This window comes from Rhodnius prolixus, unplaced genomic scaffold (genome assembly GCF_049639745.1).
Source record: "Rhodnius prolixus isolate KJV_2025 unplaced genomic scaffold, Rpr scaffold_1, whole genome shotgun sequence".
In the NCBI taxonomy this organism is placed as follows: Eukaryota; Metazoa; Arthropoda; class Insecta; order Hemiptera; family Reduviidae; genus Rhodnius; species Rhodnius prolixus.
In genome coordinates, this window is record NW_027411581.1 from 15,138,381 (window position 1) to 15,159,613 (window position 21,233).

Sequence of the window (21,233 nt, forward strand, 5' to 3'; positions counted from 1 at the left end):
TCAAACGGCCCGTCTTCACAATAAGAACCCCAAACAAACACAATCCTTCTTTCTAACAGTAATCAATTATATGAGACAAGGGGAAAAAGAGCTCTAAGAATATATCCCCCGAACACACACGCACACTCCAACGAACAATGCAAACATTGGGCTCTTTGTTCTAAATAATTAAATTGGCCGTGTTAACGCCACTTAAATGGCCGCCTAATTACGATATACGTGTTTGTAAAGAACTTCAAGACCTCGCGCCACATAATTAGTATTATTAACGCCCTGATGATGGAGGCATTTTGTTTTTTAATTTAAATAAATAAATTCAACACCTAAAGCTACTGTAGCTTGGGCTATTCTTGAATAGGAGGATGTGGACTTTTTGGTTCAATTTTGAACTGCTGGCGCTTTTTATCACTGTGCCTTTCCTGAGGATATCTCAACCATTCAAACTGCTTCGACTTCCGCTCAACATCTTCAACTCCTTTGTAGAGGGTACAAGAGCCCGAACAATAGACTGGAAACTAGATTATAAAATTCCTCAGCCATACGAGGAACATTTAGATACTCGTATATTAGCAAAGACAATCCATGACCTATATTTAGTTTGACTGAGGACCAAAATACGGTTTTTAAATACCCATTTCGAATGACCTGTGCAGAAAGGACACAGCTGACTATACAGATGAAGGTAGAAATCCAAAAATATTCCTAGCAAGATCTCTTAGAAATAATATCCATAGTTCTCCAGAACGATGCTGAGTAACATATGCAAAAACCCAATATCTGGAACAAACACTCATTTCTTTCTCTTAGAACAAGCTGTTCGAAGACAACGCAATTAATACTGCAATAAGGCACATCCGTTACAAACCGATTTACTTCAAGAAGAAAAAGGTCTGAAGAAGAATCACGCTAGCCGAACGGTTAAGGTTAAGATGAATTAAGGATTCAAATTGGCACTGTTTTCTGTAACTCAAACAACCCGCATAGCCACGCCCTGGAGAAGGCTACATATTTGACGAAACATTGGCAAAAAGAGGAGTTGTTGTTTTTATTTGGACCGATTCCTCGCCAATTTGAATCCTTAATTTAATATTTTTACGGTCACTAAAACCAATATAAATTCAGTTAAGATGGTAGTATAGAGGTTCGATTACCGGTTTATGCCACAGTTTTTAATGTAAGAACTTTACAGTAATAGATGTACTCTTAACTGCTCTTAACTTTAGAATACATTAGCATTCAGAGACAGAATTAATTGTAAAATATATTATAATAATTGTTAATAAGCATAAGCCCTGAAGATGACCTAGTCCCTAGGTCGAATGCTTGGCAAATAATAGATAAACTATTGTGACTGAAATTGGCAATATTCTTTCTTCCTTCCGGACAATAAATCATTAATCAATCAGAACAATCCTCTACGAGAGGAATTATAACTCAATCTCGTGAACTGGCTTAAGAAGCATTTACGAGGAGATAAAAGATCCGAAATTGAAGTTTTAGATTTACAAGTTTCCAATAAGCCAATAAACGTAAGAAATTTGAGCAGTGTTTGAGAATGATTCATTAATCCAATAGGAAGAAAAGAATGATGCCAATTTCATTAATTATTTTTTTAATTCACCACGCTTTCGACCTAGGGACTAGGTCATCTTCAGGGCTTATTTTATTCTTTAACCATGTATATTTTTACATGGTTATTGTTAAGTTGGTGTATCTTCTGTCCTGTCTGCTTATGAACTGACTGTCCTATTTTCATCTCAAGTGGTAACTTTAGTTGACGGAAATTGTCCAAAAGGTTTCTACCACGACCCACGATGGCATCGATTCTAAATATCAGCTTTGAAGTTTCTGTGACGTTTTGGTTTTTTTGAATTATGCTGAATACGTCACAGTGAGTGATTGAGAGCGAGAGAGAGACAAAACCCATTTGTTCGACTTCCGGGAGCATTTAAAGCGGTTATTTCCGGTAAAACTGAAAATTTACAATCTGCCAGCTAGCAACACCTTCTCTAACTACTTACTGGTATTGACAGTACGAAATATTATTATTAAGAACAATAATTGGAAAGAAATACAGCTATGAGTGCAAACTCTTTATTTTTAAACAAAACTTGTAACTAGATGAATGATGACTGATGAGTGGAATGGGAGAGAAAATCAATGGTATTTAAGTTTACATATACATATAAGAGGAAAGAGACTGATTGACACACGTAATCAGTTTAGTTGCTCCAGTGGACTGAGCAGGCGCTGCGGTTGTTTAAACATACAGTGGGAGGTGTTCAGCTCGTCTACTCCTGACCACATCATCAGATAAACCGAACTTCAAGCTAGTCGCCTCAAAGAGGCGCCCGCACTTCCAACACTCGGACATTCACTCTTATTATATCGCACACAAACACACTACATAGGCAGACTGGTGGAATTGAAATGTTACAGAATAGACGAAGAAGAAATTTCTTGAACTCGCTTTATCTCTTTTTCAGACTGGGCTATGATCGTTAAGATTTCGGTTTGTGATCTTTCTAAAACCAAAAACGTAAACTACAACCTTTATATATACAACAACTTATATCCCCACTTTATATTTTTATTTATTTCCGACTATATCTTTTATCAAAAAGTTATTTTTACTATTTCCGACGAAACAGTTATTTTGTCAATTTAAATCTTGACAACTTTAAAATAATTCTTATTTTATTTATTTATGTTCCACCGGTGGTTAATCTGATTAATTTCTGCTATTGATCTTTGGGCGGAAAAGAAAGAAAAGCAGAAATATTTTTACCAAACGTTGTCGAACTGACCACAGTACAAACGGGTTTCCGGTCCAGAATCTAACGCAACATTCTTAGCGCACCTTTTCTAAGTTAGACTATTCACACTGATCTAAAAAATTCCTTTTGTTCTTGACCTAGACAAAACCCATCACATCAAATTTCATTCCAAATTGCCCTAATATTTCAATGTACGCTCCCCTCGAAACCTTCCTAAGGCTGAACTAGCATTGGCTTCGCGATCAACGAGTCGCGTGATAGAAAACGACATTCTTTCATCATATCCTCTGTTAGACAACTCATGATAGTCATCGTTCGATTGCACTCATTCAAATCTTTCAATTTATATACCAATTTAGAGCTTATCCAAATTTAATTTTCAATTTGTATTAAACACCGTAAATCCAGTAAAAGCAATGCGTACTATCGTGTAAAAATAATTTACTTTAATTAGTGATAAGATATAGGTAGCAGTTCTTAGTTCTAGACGATCATCACAGGGTGTCTGTCCAACATACGGTAAGCCAAACATTGGCGAATTTTAAAGGAATTTCAATTAAATAAAATGCGTTTAAAGCAATCCGTGAATGTTACTGGTAGCTCCCACAAAAACTAAAGACAAAGCGTTACCTTGGGTTCAAGATTGAAAGAAAATCAACCATCAGAATAATTTATGTCTTTTAAAAAACGAAATTTTCATGGTTAAATAATACGACGGCATAAAGCCTCTGAAAATACGCTTTAAGCCTGCAAGGGCGATTCATGACGAGTTACGTTTTAAGATAGTAAACTTACACAATTATTCCAAAATTGTCGAAAGTAAAAATTATATACAAGCTATAAAATTAAAGTTTTATAAGTTTTGAACAATACGGGATGTTAAGAAGCCACAGGTTGTAATTTAGTAATAGACGGCAGCTACTGTGATGTCTGCCGGCTGTGGATGAAGAGAAAGGTGTCCGCCTTAAAGTTCCCGCCAAAGAGCGCGTGAACACCCCCTCTCACCCAGCAGAGTAGCGGCGGTTTGTGAGGCGGTAATGAGGCAGTGACGTGTGCACTCCGTTCAACTACCAAACCTAATCACCGTCGTCACCTTTCTATCTTCGACTTCTTCTTCCTCTTAATTAATCAAAGTCCTTCTACACCGTGCCGCATCAATCAACCATACTACCGTCAGATGGTTGGCTAAAAGGGGCTCCTCTCTCTCACTCTGTTACTTTCTCTCTCACACATATCACTCGCGCCTCTTCTCCAAGCCAGTTGGCCCCGCTATCCTCGCGCTAAAAGAAGAATAACTATTTATGCCACGAGGACATTAATCGCTAGCTCGTCCACCCCCTTGAGAGGTGTAAGTAGTGAAATTTTGTGCTCGTAAAACTGTTCAACGTTAAAGCTTTCTTTTATAGCCCATTTTCGTTTTTACTTTCTCTTAATCCCTGTAAGAAGAAGTATTGCAATCGTTTCAAATTTTCCAGAGCGACCTTTGCACCAAAAATACGCGTTTCGAGGTCCCCATGTCCCCCAAAAAATAGGCGAATCTGTTAAAAGCTCAAATTTATTATTTCGATTCCTTACATAATCTAATAGTAAGTTATCTATAGAAACTGCTTAACTGGAAATAACTCTGCACTCTGTGGATTTGATCTATATCAAAGAGAATCTTACCAATTACCATCAATACATTACAAATTTTATCAAAATCGAACTAAGAGCGAACCACGCGGTGTGCGGATCGTATCTACACAGGATCAACAAAAGGTCCTCTCCTCTTTGCGTAGATTGCAATGAGGAGGAGGATTTCAAACATGTAATAATGATATGTCCACGTTATGTGGTAGAAAGGAAACGCATGTTTGACGATATATACAGGTATTTAGATGCACCATTTCGCTACGAAGACATTATATTCTCCACCAACATTTATGTGCTTAAGTCGATAGCAGAGCTAGCAATGAAATATGAATGTATTTAAAAGCGATAGCCGAATTAGTATGAATGGAAGAAAATGCTTAGAGAAGGATTACGTGATTTTAATTTTGGTTAAGCTCGTAGAAGGATGGTAGGAGCACAGAGTGCTGCTCCATCCATTAGCAGTAGTTTATGTAAATAGCGGTATATAGTAGAATGATGAATGTGTGAAGCGAATGTATTTGTAGGTAAGAATGGAGAGTGAGTGATATTCTAGTGATAAGCACCTAGACGATGCTGGCTGTATGGCGGAAGCCAATGCCAAAAAAAAAAAATAAAAAAAAATAAAAAAAAAAAAAAAAACTAAGATTTACAGATTTATTAGTAATAAGCTTCTTCCATTTTATATACAACGTCGAGACCCCTAAAAGACACATCTCCGTAGAATTCCGAATCGAATGACACCTCATTCGTGAATATCGGTTCCCGCGTTTAGGCGCTGCGTTGATTAAAAAATAAATAAAATAAAAAATTACAAAGTTGTTATAATTTTTTTCTCTTTTCCTATAAAAGAGAAAATTCCTTAATTTTCTTAAACTAAGTAGCACATCCTCGTACATAAGCATAATTTTTTGCAACAACGCAGAGTCAATGAATAGTAAAAAGTAAAAGTAAAGTAAAGTAATCGCCTATTTTTTAAGGCGGCCTTTACGTCCAACTACCAAATTAGGTGCCGTGGACGGAGGCGACTAGCAAACATACTTTACTATAAATTTCTCATATTAACCATTAAATAAAATCCAAGGCCTAAGACCGGGGAATCGAACCCAGCACCCACAATTCATATTAGCTTTACAGGTTTCGTCTCTAACCGCTCTGCTACCGTGGCGCCCCAATGAATAGTCCTTTACATAGAGGTTCATCTTGACTTTTCCTTTAATAGTAGTTCTTGAAGAGTGGGGCTTATCAGTTGTGTTGCTTCCGGGTACTGTATGGACTTTGAAGATTAAATATGCGAACAAAATTTCTAATTTATAGAAAATTAGCTAATGATAAGAGCCATTTTAATGAATTTTAGCGATTTTTGCAGAAAATTGTACCTTAGAAGTTACGACACAAAATTTTGAAATCGTCCAACTACTTTTTGGGGTACAACTTGTAAGTTTCCAGTAACTACGCAAACTGTGGTAAGATGAAAACAGCCATGAGTTTTCGCACAGCCATTTTTTTCACTATCTTTTTTTTTTTTTGAAGCAGTTTTCTCCTTTTCTACTTTGGAACATGGTAACAATAGAGGATGTTGCATAGTTCATATCTGGGCAGCATGGGCCTTATCTATATGTGTAAATGAGAGAAAGAAAGAATCACGAAAGACCAAGAAACCGTACGAGCCAGCAAACTTTAGCCAAGTTGGAAAAGAGAAAGAAGTTGCGCTTCTCGCAGAAGTGGGGGAGTTGGTTGAAGCGCGCCGCACGACGTACATGTGCAGCAGGAAGAAGAAGAAGAAGAAGAAGAAGAAGCAGAGGGAGTACGAAAGAGAGACAACATGAGGAGGTGGAAAGGACGCGCGGTGCGGAGATGTGGCCTACTAAACTGGGCAGGCACAATTGGACATAACAGCCGGAGCACACCTGTGCACATATTGCCGCCTCCAGGGGTGGCTAGACAATTACAGTTCATTATCTTTTACAATATAATCTAGATAATATAGTTATAGATCGGCTGGTATAATTCTAATAGATACAACTATAATGGTATAGGCACACCCACGCACTATGTATACAGGTGGCAGTGTCTCACTAGTCTACTTGCACACACTAACCCTCTCTCTTACACACACAAAGAAACAACTCTCTCACTCTCTCTTCCCCTCCTCCTCCTCCTCCATTATAAATGACATCAACACATTCCGCACAAACACACGTAGCTACGGCCTGTTAGTTACCACCACTGATTCTCTTGCTAAGCTTCTTGGCTACAGCAATACTCTCTTGTAAATCTAGGCGTTGAGGTGGTACCAACCTAAAGCTAGACCTCCCAAACATCTAAACAATTCATGCGTTTTTCCCCCCATGGTTTGTTTTTTAAAACGGTCACCTCTTTTCAGATCGTAGAAAGTTTTGGTTTACACTTTTGTTTCTCCACCAATAAAACTTAATGAAATTAATAATATCATTGGAGTGCCCACTCTCATGACTTCCTGTTACTGCAAAATTCACAATTCAAATGTGCCTGTTGCTTTACTTGTTAACTCTTCCTTTTTCTCGTTTTATTTTTTACACTTCCGTTTACTCACTAGTTTTCTATTCTTTGTGTCCACCCTTAAAGGTGATTGCTTGAATGTGTAGCAAAAATCAAGTTTATAACCGGAATTACCTTACCGTTTTCTTTCGGTGAACAAAGCCTTCTGTATTACTTAGAGCAGAGGTTCCCAAACTTATTTCCTTTACCGCCCACTTTGAGTACCACAATTATTTTCTAGCGCCCCACTAAAACTTTTAACTTTACCACATCTTAAAAATCACAATCGCAATCATTACTTTAATTTAATTACAGCGTGCCATATGAGTCTTATCCTGTATCTGAGTTCGAACTTACATTTTAAATGAGACTGCTCTAATGAGAGCAATAAAACGCAACTTTATAAATAATATTTCGAAAAACTTTTATTCAAATTAAAACAAAACATTTTAATTTAAATTTTAAACCTAATCTAATGTGAAGGATGATGCTGATGATTTTTAACATGTTTGTTCAAATCAGGCTCGAATTTACTCAAAAACAGCCGTAAGCCACCACGTTCGGTAACATGCAAAAGATTTCTCTTTCTACTTAGAGCAGGGGGTCCCCAAACTTTTTACACAGGGAGCCAGTTCACTGTCGCTCAGACCGTTGGAGGACCGGACTATAAAACGAACTATTTTAAAGTAAAAAAAAAACAAAAACAAAAACGGGAACAAATAGAATATTTCAAATAAATTTAAATCAACAAACTGCGGAATATCTCAATGGGGATTATGGACCTGGTTTTGGCTAATGAGATGGTCAATGTCCGGTTTAGTTATAGTGCTTTGCCTTTCTTCCTACTTCTGCTGTTATTTTACACTGTTTTCGGAGCCGTGACGCGTGCATCCCGCGTCATCGGAAGTAATACTGTACATGAGCGACGCAGCGCTTACACATATAGTTCTCCTCTCACTGACCACCAATGAAAGAGATGCCCCTTCCGGAAGTGCGGCGGGGGCCGGATAAATGTCCTCAAGGGGCGGCATGTGGGAATTCTTCGTTGAACAATCCAGAGAACTATTTTTGTAGCCAAAATTAACGAAATAATTGATATAGTGTAGTTGGTAGGTTTTGATTTTAGTTTAAAATATTAGAAAAAAACACGGATCAGCCATTGTCCCCGTAAACCTCTTTAACACCCCCATTTTTCTCTTTACCGCCTCGAGCGCCCACAAGGGGGCGTTATCGTCTTTTATGAGAAAGACTGATTCAGAGCTTATCTCCTGAAGGAATTGTTTTAGGCCTCCCTATAAGATTATATTTTAGGGAAATGCACGGTATAAACTATGTTCGGAGATCGAAATAGAAGCTTGCGAATTAGAGTCTAGAGAATCGCAGTAAGAGCAAGACGCTTGAGTGGCCACAGCAGATTTTTAGAGTTCGCTTTTCAGGGAACTTGAAAACTTTCATTTATTTCCGGTTTACGTGAACTTTATTTTTAAAAAAATGGACACTGCAATACTACACTTCCTATTTACTGATCAAGAGGAAGAAAAAAATTACTTCTTTGTATTTTCCCTTGCATTACCAAAATCAACAGTCTTAACTTCTTCAAATGTAATCATATTTATTTTTAACCTATTATGGAACAAAACAGACCAACGCAACAAATTCAAATCCAAACAAATGCATCAGTATAGTTGTCGATTGCATAATAGTTTCTTTAAAAAGCACTCATTGGAAACAGATCTCACTTGAAATCCATCTCTGTTTGTTTATACAAGTGCAAGCTGGCCAAATTCCTCTACACGCCAGCCATATTACATACACAGATATAACAATAACTATATACCAAGTTAAAATGACGTAAGTCTCTGTTCAGAGTTTTGTCTAATGAATTACATTTTCAGATCATAGATAGTCTCCGTTTTAAGAAGTAAAAATTTGGTGCGAACATTCTTACTTTCACTCTTAATATTTTCTTCAAACAATGGCATTTTTAATTCCTCAACGTGATTCTCTAAAAATGGCTCTTGCAATACGTCCTAGAACCACTTAATCAATTCTTCTTTTTTTAAATAAAGAATCTAAAACAAAAGAAGTGCCCTACCTTGGGCTGTTCATAGATATACGACCAAGATGGAACCCACACACTAGACTTAAAAAAAACAAGTTGTGACAGAACGTCACAAACTTCTTCACCGGACAAACATCTATAAACTACCGTCGGACTAAATCACTAGAACTTTGGGGCTCAGACTGACAAACAAACATACGGATGATACACACATTTCAATCAAAAATACTAAGAGAAATAGTTGGTGCTCCGTTCTACGTCACAAAACTGATACTGCACACCAATCTGGACATTCCTTTGGTAAAAGCAGCTAGCCAAGGAAAAATACCAGAAATGCCGTGCTACAGTTCCTCATTGCTCGAATCTTGTACCATTCCAGACAATCCTCCACGCCGATTGAAGCGTCAGTGGGCCCGAGATCTCCTTCGTGGCTGACCAGCGAAATGGGGTTTACGTCTAACAGATTCCACAGTTCATCTGATTTACTTTTTTTGTGTTTTTAACTACAAATATTCTAACTTTCTAAATAAATAAATAAACCAAAAGCTGTATTTTGAGGGCAACTTTGGTGACTTTCTTTTCAAATTTCAGCAACTCATCAGCTATTATTCTAGAATGGCACGTTAGAGGCATGCCTAAACACCCTTCCCATCAGAGCGCTTAATCCAATGTTATAAGAAATATATTTTAAACGCACTTCTTCATTTATATGAGTATACGAATTTTACAAAAATATCTTAGCTATCAAAATATTTAAACAGTAAATAGTAAACAAAATTGTGTAGCATTTATTGTAATTTAAATCTAAACGGAGCAATTTAACAGCTACTCGATTTGCAAAGTGAAAGCTGATAACCCTCTCAGCTTACGTACACAACGATTTTAAATAACCTATTTGCAAACATGAATTAGTCCTATCTAAGACTTCATTCTAATAATTACATAAAAGTACTTGACTAAAACGAACTACTATTTTTATTGATAATATTGATTTTTTTTAAAAGCCCCTTAATGCTACTTTGTTAAAACATTAGGTAATCTTTCATGTTATTGTAGTTCAAGAAGCTTTTTTGTATTTTGTAATACTGGCAGTAAGCAACTAGGAGAGCACGGTATCTCCACTAAACACTAATCAGAGTGACTTTCCAAAAACACTAACCACATTTATAGACCACATCGTCTAGAGAGGGTATAGCGAGGACATTACGTTTTGCTGGCCGTGTCCTGCAAGAAAGTTGTTGGTATAGGTGAATTGGGATGAGATTCCTAGGTTAAGGTGAAATTTTCTGATAAGGGTTTGAGCGCCTCGCGGGAGAAAAAGAGTTTTTAAGGTTTTTTGATAGTGAACAGTTTCATAGGAGACATTAAAAGGTTGGTTAACTGGAGGATTTCCGGTTATAATGATGGATTCTTGGAATTTTAAGCGCTTAGTTGAACCCCATTGACTCCATTGCCCAAATGGGAGCTTAAACCTCCGGCTCCTTTTTCTTTACTATTTCCCATCTTTGCTGAAGACACTATCATTCTCTCTTTATATAACTAGTAGTAGTAAGTAAAGTAAAGTAATCGCCTATTTTTTCAGGCGGGGCTTAACGTCCAACTACCAATTAGGTGTCGTGGACGGAGGCGACTAGCAAACATACTTTACTGTAAATTTCTTTTCTTAACCATTAAATAAAATCCAAGGCCTAAGACCGGGAATCGAACCCACTAAACCAACAATACACATTAGCTTCGCAGGTCTCGCCTCTAACCGCTCGGCTATCGTGGCGCCCCTTATATAACTAGAACAATGATTCAAATACAGGAAGAATATTAGCCGACAGGTTAGGGGAGAAGCCCTCAAAGCTAAGATATATTGTGGTCTAGCCTTGTTTTTTATTTGATGTTTAATAAAAAGTACTTATAGTATAGTATGCTTGCTGGAGGACACCGCGTCATAGACACCAAATTTGTTAGTTGAACGTGAAGCCCGCACGAAGAAATAGATTAAGTCGGACTAAAGAATATGTTCGCTAATTAGGCTTATTCATTCTAAGCGACTTACGATATACGTTATTGGGACTATGGGATTCAACCAAACTTTGTTGGTCTCATCAAATCTTCCTAATTTTAACCCGCCAAGACTAGAAAGAGAGAGACAATGGCCTTGCGGCTCTCTAATAGTTTGTCAAATGATAACAAGAACATTATGTACTTGGGAGCCTCGATATTGGACAAGGGTAAATATCAAATATCTCGTGTGATTTTTGACCAGTCGGAAGTGACTATTAGATTTCTGTTCTCTTAAGTTGGACTTATTTTTATTAGAAACGAAGCTCAAGAAGAATAGAAAAAATACCTAAAAATACCTACAAAATGAGACCCACGTCTGAAACCACAAGTTCCATAAATAGCCCAGCCTATTACCTTGAATCCAATTATTCAGCTACCCCCCCCAACCTGATTCCGGTTGCCCTCCACCCAAAATTTGACTTTAGCATCATTCTGTTTTAAAATTTTGAGATTGAAAAAAAAAAAAATGTAAAATTAATACCAAAGATTAAGTCGTGCGAATGTTTACATCAGATATTTACTAATACTCTGACATACAGATAGACTGTGTACGTCGTTCGGCAGAGTGTGATGTAGCTTGGTTAGTGAAAGGCAAACATTTTTTATGTATATCTCAATCTCTGATTACAAAGGAAAATGTGAAACAGATCAGATATAAACATTCATGCTGTGCTATAACGGATCAAATCAATACAAATAAATAAATGAACATTAAAAATCCGTTTAAATTGTCCGTTAGAAGTAAATATATACATTAAGTAACATTCCAATATTTGAAGAGATAAAATTTAGGATACAAAATTACTCTTAAATTATTCAATATTCCATCTTTCACAACAATGTTCAAATGAATGGAATGACATTTAAATTGTCAGTAAAAAATGTTAATCCCAATTCCAAAATTATCGCGCAGCTATTTTATATGTAGATGTTAATAATTCGTCCGAAAATAGTTAAACCTACATTTCAATCCATTCTAGGGAGAGGAGGTGATATAAAGCCGACAGCCATAACTTGTTTTATATATTTATATATATCCAGAAAAGCTGGATATTACATTATAAACAGAGAATGGGATTAGTGTAATCCAGATTCACTGCTACCTGCTTGCCAGCCAGCCAGAGCTCAGTGTTGTTGATGTTATAAATATAAAGCCGACACACACAGATGTACTGGGTTTTTTATAACGAAAATATTGATTTAGGGATCAACGTTGGCCAAAAAAACTGGTTATTTGAGTTTTGCATTGGAGATTAATTTAGCCGCTGACTGTGAACCAATTTTACAGCTATTGTCAAGAGAATTTTAATTGACAGCTCGTTTAAAATTTCTACAATATATAGAATGCTTTTAATATCAATTTTCACTTTTTGGTAGTTTAATGGAGTAACCAACGTAATGGGTTGGGTTAAAATATCAGATATCAGTATAATATATCCTCAGATACAGAGCGCAGTTGATAACTTCCTGACTAGCCTGGCTTACGAGCTAGAGGAGGGACCTTTGAAGGCACAGTACATGCTTCACAAGTTGAGTAAAGTGCATTATCTGATAAATTAAAGGAATAAGTTTGATCCTTTACATGAAAGATATTGATCACTTAAATATGTGGCAGTAGGTTTCCAATTTTTTTGGTAATTAAACGCAACTCTCCCAAAATTACCAAATAATTATTAAACCTTTTTGTTTGTAACAGATGTACAGATACATAAAAATGGCCTATCGCGTGCTCTTCTTTCTCTTTGATAACAAGTTAAAAAATGATTAATAAATACCAGATTTTGAAATGGCCTAGCACCTTCAATTTTTTAAGATATCGAAATGCGGTTTCCGGTTTCTTTCATAACTTTTTATACTCTTTAAAACTGTGAATATGGAAATGGGGGTCAACTGCGAACCCTCACTTTTGGTCGCGCGTCAGCCGCGTATGCGGGCAGGAAACTAAAATCAAGTCACATATTCTGAAACTAGAGGTGACGGGCAACAAATTTTTCCTCTACTAAAGTAAAGTAATCGTCTATTTTTTCAGGCGGGGCTTAACGTCCAACTACCATTTACTAGGTGTCGTGGACGGAGGCGAATAGCAAACCGCCTCTTAACCCACTCGGCTACCGTGGCGCCTTTTTCCTCTACCATTTTTCGCTCAGATCAACCGTTTAAGCATGAAATGCATTTGAGCCGTCTTAAAATGAACACCCTGTATATAAAGGTAATTTGCAATTCCGGAAATGGCCTTAACTCGAAATTTTAGTCACCAATTAAAGCCTCTAATCATTTATTTTTATTTTTTTTTAATTTAAAGGCACTTCGGTATCTGAGGCCATTGGCACCTTGTATCAGTGTACAGCCAGCCTCCAGAAGGGCTTTTCCTTGTAACAGAAAAACAATCTCCATTACCGGACATGTAGGCTTGAAAAAACTGCTAGGAAAAGAAAAATCTAAGGGTCTGTAGCTAAGATTCGAACCTGGTTACCTTCGCGTGGGAATCCAAAGTACGCTAACCACTAAGCTAATCCCTTCCCTTATCTTTTTTTTTATCATCGTAGGTAGCCATTTTTTGGGAATGAATTACAATGAAAATATCTTATTAATTTTACTGCTAACTTTCTTTCAGATGAAATTAAGTTGAAAATTTGGTAAAATCCGCAGTGATGGAATAATATCTTAAGATTTTATCCGTCGAAGCACGCATGTTTGTAGTCCTGACTGGTTTCGGAGTTTCTTCCATTGTCAGAGAAGATTATTGAGATTAGTGTGAAGAGTTTGACTTCACTTACGTCACCGTCTCGCACTGCACTTGCTGCGGTAAATTAAGCGTAGTCAGCAAGTTAGTATGAGACGGAAACATACTTTGAAGTCGAAACCTCTACAGCAAACTGGTTAATCTAACTTCAATGATGGATTAAGTCTAAAAAAATGGCACCTTCGTTTAATTTATTTTTCTCTCGGACTTATTACCACATAATATAGGTTCAAAGATTCATAACATCAGATTTCAACTTCATGCGTTTTCCCGTTTTTGGACTTGGTTAAACAAACACGAAATCGTAAAAACCACCTTTTCCGAACCCAAGCGACTTACAAGAACCCCAGATACTTCTGGTGAAATCTGCACGCTCACTATCCCCCCTCACTCTTGCTAGTAAAATAAGGAGAAAATAAAATTGAATAACATATGGTCCATAAAAGAACTTAGTGTATGTATAAATATTTATTAAAACAGGTGTTGATTCTGTAGACGGCTATTTTTTTAAATTATAATTTAGACATAAATTTAGATTTGATTAAAAATCAAAATATCAAAAGAAAGATTTAAGAGATAGATATGATCGTATCATTTGTGAGCGTGTCAGTATTTAGGAGATAATAAATTAATATTGCTGGGACTAGATGTGTGCAGCGAGCGGAATAGAGTGACGCCGGCCAATTACTGAACTATTTAAACTACAGATCTCTCCTTGCTGCGATATATCAAAATATATTTTTTGTTTTCTTACTTGTTTAATTTCTATTTTCGAATCCATAATAGATAAGAATGAGAATGGCACGATACGCAAAGCCATAATTAAAATTGTTTATTACGTTTAGATCATCTACGAGGCAATATTTTTTTTTTCTAGCACTTAACGATATTATTCTCTTCTATCATTTAAAGTAATTATCTGTTAATTAACTTTAATTAGATAGAAAAATGAATAATCAAAATGAACGTTTGATATAAAATCTGGTGTGATAATAAAGCCGGGAGGTGCTAACTTACTAGATTTTTCAAAATCCGAATTTAAAACCATATTTAATTCTTTGTAATATAATCCAGTTTGTAGAATATTGTTCGTCGTTTTTGGTGAACGATTCGTTAATCTAAATGGAAGAAAGAGAATTGCTAATTTCAGTCATAATGTTTAGAAATTCCCGAGTTCAAATCCAGTTACTGCCTCTTAGATTGTCTCTTCCCATTGGAGCTTCTTACAGCTCACCAATACACTGAAAAAGCTACGGGCGCCAATGACCGGGAGTTGTCGACGCTTCTTAAATTATAATATAATAACATGAGAGGGCACTCCAATGAGTAATTCAATCAGCATTAAAATATTGAAGAAACTTAAATTTTTTCTTTTAAAGTAGCAAAAAACTCAAAGACGATCCATGTCCGGTAGTAAAATAAAGAAGTGTGAATGTCGGTGAGTCGACGACAATGTCCAGAGTTCAGAGCGCGCTGCCGGGAGCGAGCTAGACGGAGAGCTAGTGCTTTGATTGTAGATAAAGCTATTTTTATAGCTGTGAACAATAAAAAATAAAAAATAAAAAAACGACCAATAGATACAGTCTTCACCGCCCATACACCAGCATCATCAATGAAATACCCCTCACTAAGGCAACGGGTTTTTTTTTAATTTTTTTGCAACCAGCTCGCAGAAATACTCTAAGGTAATTTATATACTTGGAGTAATTAAATAATATTGTATTTCTGTTTATGAAACATCTTTCTTTTTCTATTTTTTTGCCGACTTCCTGTTTTCATTTGTAGGGGAAAAAGTACTGTGCCCTTAGTAGGTGTACATTGTCCTAGACTTAATTTTCTTAAGGGTAAATTTTCACAATTGATTGTAAACATCTGTGGCCCTAGAGTTCGGAACTTTCTTACTGCTTGACCCGGTTAGAGTTAACCAGCTCCTTACAATGATCTCTTACAGACTCTTAGAGGTAGAAACTGTAAAGATAGCACTCATCACAAACTACTTCACCTTCATCAAAGAAATTCTTCAAAAAGAAGAAAATCTAAACATTTCAAATTACGATTTTACTTAAATTGTTCCCAAGCAAACCGAGATTAATAAAAATTGACTAGAGCATTCTCAAATTAAGAAGAAATTGCTTAATTGTTAGGGCTACTAATTGATAGAGGTCAATTAGCTAATAAAGATGTTCAACAACAAGCAAATGAGGTTACTATAATTTGTTTTTAAATAATGCTCACTTATGTTAAAGCGGAACTGGATTAGATTAAACGATTTCTGCTAGTTTTTAGAGGCTGGAGATTTACCGCATTAACGTTTACGCTGATATAGTAATACAAGATGACAATTAACAATATTAATAACTGACGAAACTTCTAAAACAAATTTGAGATTTTGTGTTTACGCGTTAAATAAACCATCTCAAAGGTTTGGCTTTATTGAAGAATCAGCCTCTAACAAATCGAAATATCAGTTACACTCCCTAATTTTTTAAAAACTAATAAGCATTCAATAAGTTAACTCCAAAAGCAAGGAAAATCCGTTCAGCTGAAGTACCATTTCATTTTTCCGCACAAATTATTTTAAGAATATTTCAGTAGGAACATGAGATAAAAGTAAGTTGTGTGGGTTTTTACACCAGATTTTCAGAAAATGTTTTGGGAAGGGATTATTAAATTTTCTTCAAAATGCTGTAACGATTTCCTTTAAACTTTGTATGGACTTCGCAACTAAGTAGAAACTATGAGGTATTGCCTACTGTAGAGGTGGACTTAATATCTAATTACCAAATTAGATGTGGGGGACGGAGACGACTAACAATCATACTTTACCACATAGTTCTTTCTCATATAAACCATTAAATAAAATCTTTAGGCTTTGATCAGAAATCGAACCCACTAATCATCTTAGCACATCTTAGCTTTGCGGGACTTGCCACTAGCAGCTAACTGGGGAAATGCCTCTTAACGTTTTCTTCTTCTCTCTAACGTGCCATTTAAGTGTAATGTACGGCCTTATTATCTTTACAACACTAAGTAAACTCCAAAAGCAAGGAAAGTCTGTTTAGCTGAAGTACCATTTCATTTTTCCGCACTAAATTATTTTAAGAATATTTCAGTAGGAACATGAGATAAAAGTAAGTTGTGTGAGTTATTACACCAGATTTTCAGAAAATAGTTTGTTTTTGTCCGTAAGTATGCACGTGTGCAAATACAATGCAGCTCAAATACGGAAGCTTTACATTTTGATTGACTCTCACGTCTCGGGGCTCCGGTTGCAAAATTTTTGTCCCTATGACAACACACAACGAAATGTAATATCTGTGCTTCTTTTCATTATCTATTCAGGAGCGGGTGTTGGTCTAGTAGTCAAGAGCGTGGCTTTCTAATTGGGGGATCTCCAGTTCGAATCCAGCGTATGACTACATCTTATTTGTTACACAAAATTGTTTATTATAAAGTATGAGCTTCTACCTCCGTCCACATTCACCTGATTGGTTGGACGTTGGGTCTTAAAAAAACAGGCGATTCAAGGATTTATAAAACGAACACATCTCTTGAGAAATAATAAGCAAATAAATTCGCATTTTGGCTAAATCGGAAAGTAAAGATAAAGAAACCAGAAATATGTTATGGTTTCCATAAAAAATAAATAAGAAAATTTATTTGAAAACATTCTAGTTCTTTTACTAATTAACTCAAACATACAGGCCATTTAACAACAAGGAGACAAAGAGAAGAAAAAGATGGAGACAAGAATTAGTTAAATTAATATTCATAAGAACAGGAAAAAAGGAGATAATATCAGATTCGTCCAATTAGGGCATTTCGGTAGCGTCAAAAAGGAAATAGTGAGTGGGCAATGTAACAATGTGTGTCTATAACAGGACAGGGCACGAGTCTGTGTGAACAGCGCGAATGGCAGGAATTGAGAACAGAAACCGGTCCATACTCTTTTAGCTTCTACAAGTCTCTTCTGCCTGCAGGGCAACCTCCTACAATATACAATATATATGGGCCGTGTAATACGGTAACATCTGTGCCAACGTTAAAAGGGGGTCCATATGAATCTCCAGTGCTCTCAAGACGGATCGGTATAAAGCTTCTTTTTTTTCTGGTCCAAATCAGTGTCTTTCTTTGGCAGTCCTGAGAGAGAAAGACTCTAGGATGAGTAACAAAGACAGAACTTAACTCCGGGTCATCTTTTTTTTTTTTATGTCGTCCAACTCTTTAATTAATAACGCTATTAATCACGAATGCTGTCAGTCATTTTCACTTTCTATAACCGAGGTAACTTAAGTCCTAAAAGAAGGAGCTATTATTCTTAGTATACCAGGGAGTGAGTATTGCTATTTCGATTTTCCAATTTCCCGAAAAGTAAAGATTCTGAGGTGGCCTCAGATCAAGAAAGTGGTTTTTACAAATTTCTTTTTCGCTCCCATATTTTTTAGTGTTTTTGTAAGCGAGCCTCCTTTAAGATGTCGAAAAACCCGGTCTTCAAGATATCAAAAGAAGACTTCAAATAAAACCATCAATAAATGCCCAAACTTGGAAATATGCAATTTAAAGAGTAGGTATATGGCAACAAGATGGAACTATTTTTTTCATATTCAATAACTGATTTATCATAACAATTACTAATACAGTACTAATCAGTATTGATAAATACTGTATAAATCAGTATACTGATTTATTAAAAATTAAACTGATTACAAGATCTACGTATAATCCCAAACATCCAAACTGCAGGCGTTCACACTACACGTGTCTCTATCCAATAAAAACATGAAAGTACTCAAGAAATGTACGTTTCTTAAAAGATAAAATTGCATCCACATTTCAGGCCGTAAAATTACCTATTGCTGAGATGGCATTTTTGTATAGATATATCACTAATATACACTTCGTTTAGTTACACAACAATTACACGTTCAATCTTCAATTTTAAAACGTTATTCAGCATCACTCTGTTTCGAAAATTATTACTGACTATTAAACAATAGAACAGAGAAAAAATTAAATGTAATTACTATCAGTTTCTTTAAAAACGATTTATTGTTATGAAGTTTTCTAATGCAAGTATTAAAATTCTTGTAAAGCTGCTTTTGAGAGCACCGTGACAAACAATAGTTGAGACCACAAATCTGGTATTTCGTTTGGGAGTCTATAGACGGTTTTGGATAGAATAGAATCGATAAACCTATATATTCGATCTTAACAATCGTTTTTTGCTATTTACCCGGAAAAAATGGCTTCGCCAATTTTCATGAAATTGCGAACAGCCCTGAGTAAAAATTTTATTTGAACCACTTTCACCCCGAGGTTTTGTTTTTCTTTGTGGAGGAAGAGTGTGAGAAAGTCAGATTAACTTATTATTAACGTGCCATTTCGGTAAAATATGCAGATCTACTACCTTCGTTACAATATTAAGTAATCGCCTAATTTTTCAGGAGGGGCTTTTAAGCCTCACCTGAAAAATAGGTAATTACTTAACTATTAAATAGAATATAGACGCCACGGTAGTCGAGCGGTTAGAGGCGAGACCTGTAAAGCTAACATGTATTGTGGTACTGGGTTCGATTCCCGGTCTCAGGCCTTGGATTTTAATTAAAGATTAATAAAAGAAATTACAGTAAAGTATGTTTGCTAGTCGCCTCCGTCCACGACACCTAATAGGTACTTGGACGTTAAGCAAAAATATATTTTTATTTTTTCTATTTACCTATTAAACAGAATAATATTTGTTTAAAAAATGTAGTAAGGTTTGAAAAAGAAATATCCCTCAATTGAAAGCCCAATTTTGCTAATTATATTTTTCACTTTCTCTAAGATTTTCTCAGAAAAGTGATATTACTATTCCCTAATAGTTTTAGGATCATTCAGAAGAGGGATTTCCGCAGTTTCCGATATAGTTTAGAATCAGCAAAGAGTTCGTAAGAGTTAAAAACTTGGAGTTTTTAATAAGTTTAAGTTTAAACGCTAGATTTAACACTTTCCACAGACCTATTAGAAGCTTTGGATTGGGTGAACATTATGTACACTTTAAATGTCACAATGATCAGAATTGCCTGTCAACTAAGATTAATGTCTGAGAAGAAGCCTTAACTGTATATCCTCAGTAAGATCTGTAAGTTTAATACTGATTCCTCCTGCCCGTGGGAACAATAAAGATGATCTAACTAATTCATTTCCTACTTATCTGATGTTAGATGTTTTAAGATGCAAGTATTTACATAGGTATAATACATATAAACTATTCTTCACCTATAGTACAACCTAAAATTCTTTTGGAGAACCTGTTATGTTTCGGTAAGGTTTTCAAAGTTAAATGCGTGTATTTTTTTTTATACTCAATTCTGTTAAAATTAGAAATTTGTATTAATTAATTTAACAGTTTATTCATTTGTAAAAGTGAATTTATTTAAATTGTCTTTGTTCTCTTTTTATCCTTTTTGTATTATACTTAAAACGCTCGGGTCAACCCCTTGTTACAAGCAGGTAACAATAAATAGTAATAGTATTATTATTAATAATAATAATAATAATAATAATAATAATAATAATAATAATAATAATAATAATAGGGGGGTTAAGTCCGACCGCTACCTCCTCGTGGTACCCCCTGGGCTATCCTTGTGGTAGGCTAACAGCGGCGGTGGTAGTCCCTGCCTGAAAGGGGGTCGGGAGAAGTGCCAACGGCCGTCTGTTCGCACCGGGCGGAAGAGCGCTCCCGACAGGTGTTGGTCTGACCCTTAGTTAGGGCGCAGCACCCACAGCGTCTGTTCCGAGGTTACGGGCGGCTGATTCTACGTTACCTGGCTGTAGGTATAAACGGCACCTTCTATCTCTCATCATGATGTCACATCAGAATAGAATAAATCAAGGGTCGCTGCCTGGGGTCCGCCAGGGCATCTCTGGAGCCGGTGCTGGAGATGACAGCATGCGAACCACCGGTGGGAGGGTACTGAACTGGCGGGTCCCTCCCGCACAAGAAGCTACAGCCGACTCGGCCGAGGCAAGTGCTTCCTCAGTGACGCTGGGGACCACGTCGAGGCAATCAAGGCGACGCATGAAATGGTCAATTGAGCTGAACAAATTTATCATGCTAACCTACTATACAGTGACGAATTTAGAAACCCAGAAGGTCGGCTATAGACAAGAGCTGCACCGTCTCTTTCGGGAGAGATTCCCAGAGATTGAGGTGTCTGAACAAAGGATTGCCGACCAGCGACGCGTGATTGTGACTAACAATCTCTTACCCCCTGAGATCTTGCAGGAGCTCCGCGAGGAGGCAGGACGCCGTTTAGGCGGTGGCATCCTGACAGAGGATGACGGGGGGGAAACCACGGATACGATCACTTCGGGGGATCCTGCGCTGGGGGGCGTTACTGAACAGAGAACATCGGAGCCCGCCCCAAGCCCCGCAGATCAGGGGGCAGACGAATTGTTGCGG

The 21,233-nt window shown here is 36.5% G+C and overlaps 2 protein-coding genes across 3 annotated transcripts in view; one reads left to right on the plus strand and one right to left on the minus strand.

Annotated features, from left to right (window-relative positions):
- bs (serum response factor blistered) overlaps positions 1–21,233 on the minus strand; it is a 253,182-nt gene that overhangs the window by 110,869 nt on the left and 121,080 nt on the right. The window lies entirely within an intron of this gene.
- The window catches only part of LOC141447168 (uncharacterized), a 77,184-nt gene that overhangs the window by 14,618 nt on the left and 41,333 nt on the right, over positions 1–21,233 (plus strand). The gene's annotated exons all lie outside the window — the stretch shown is intronic.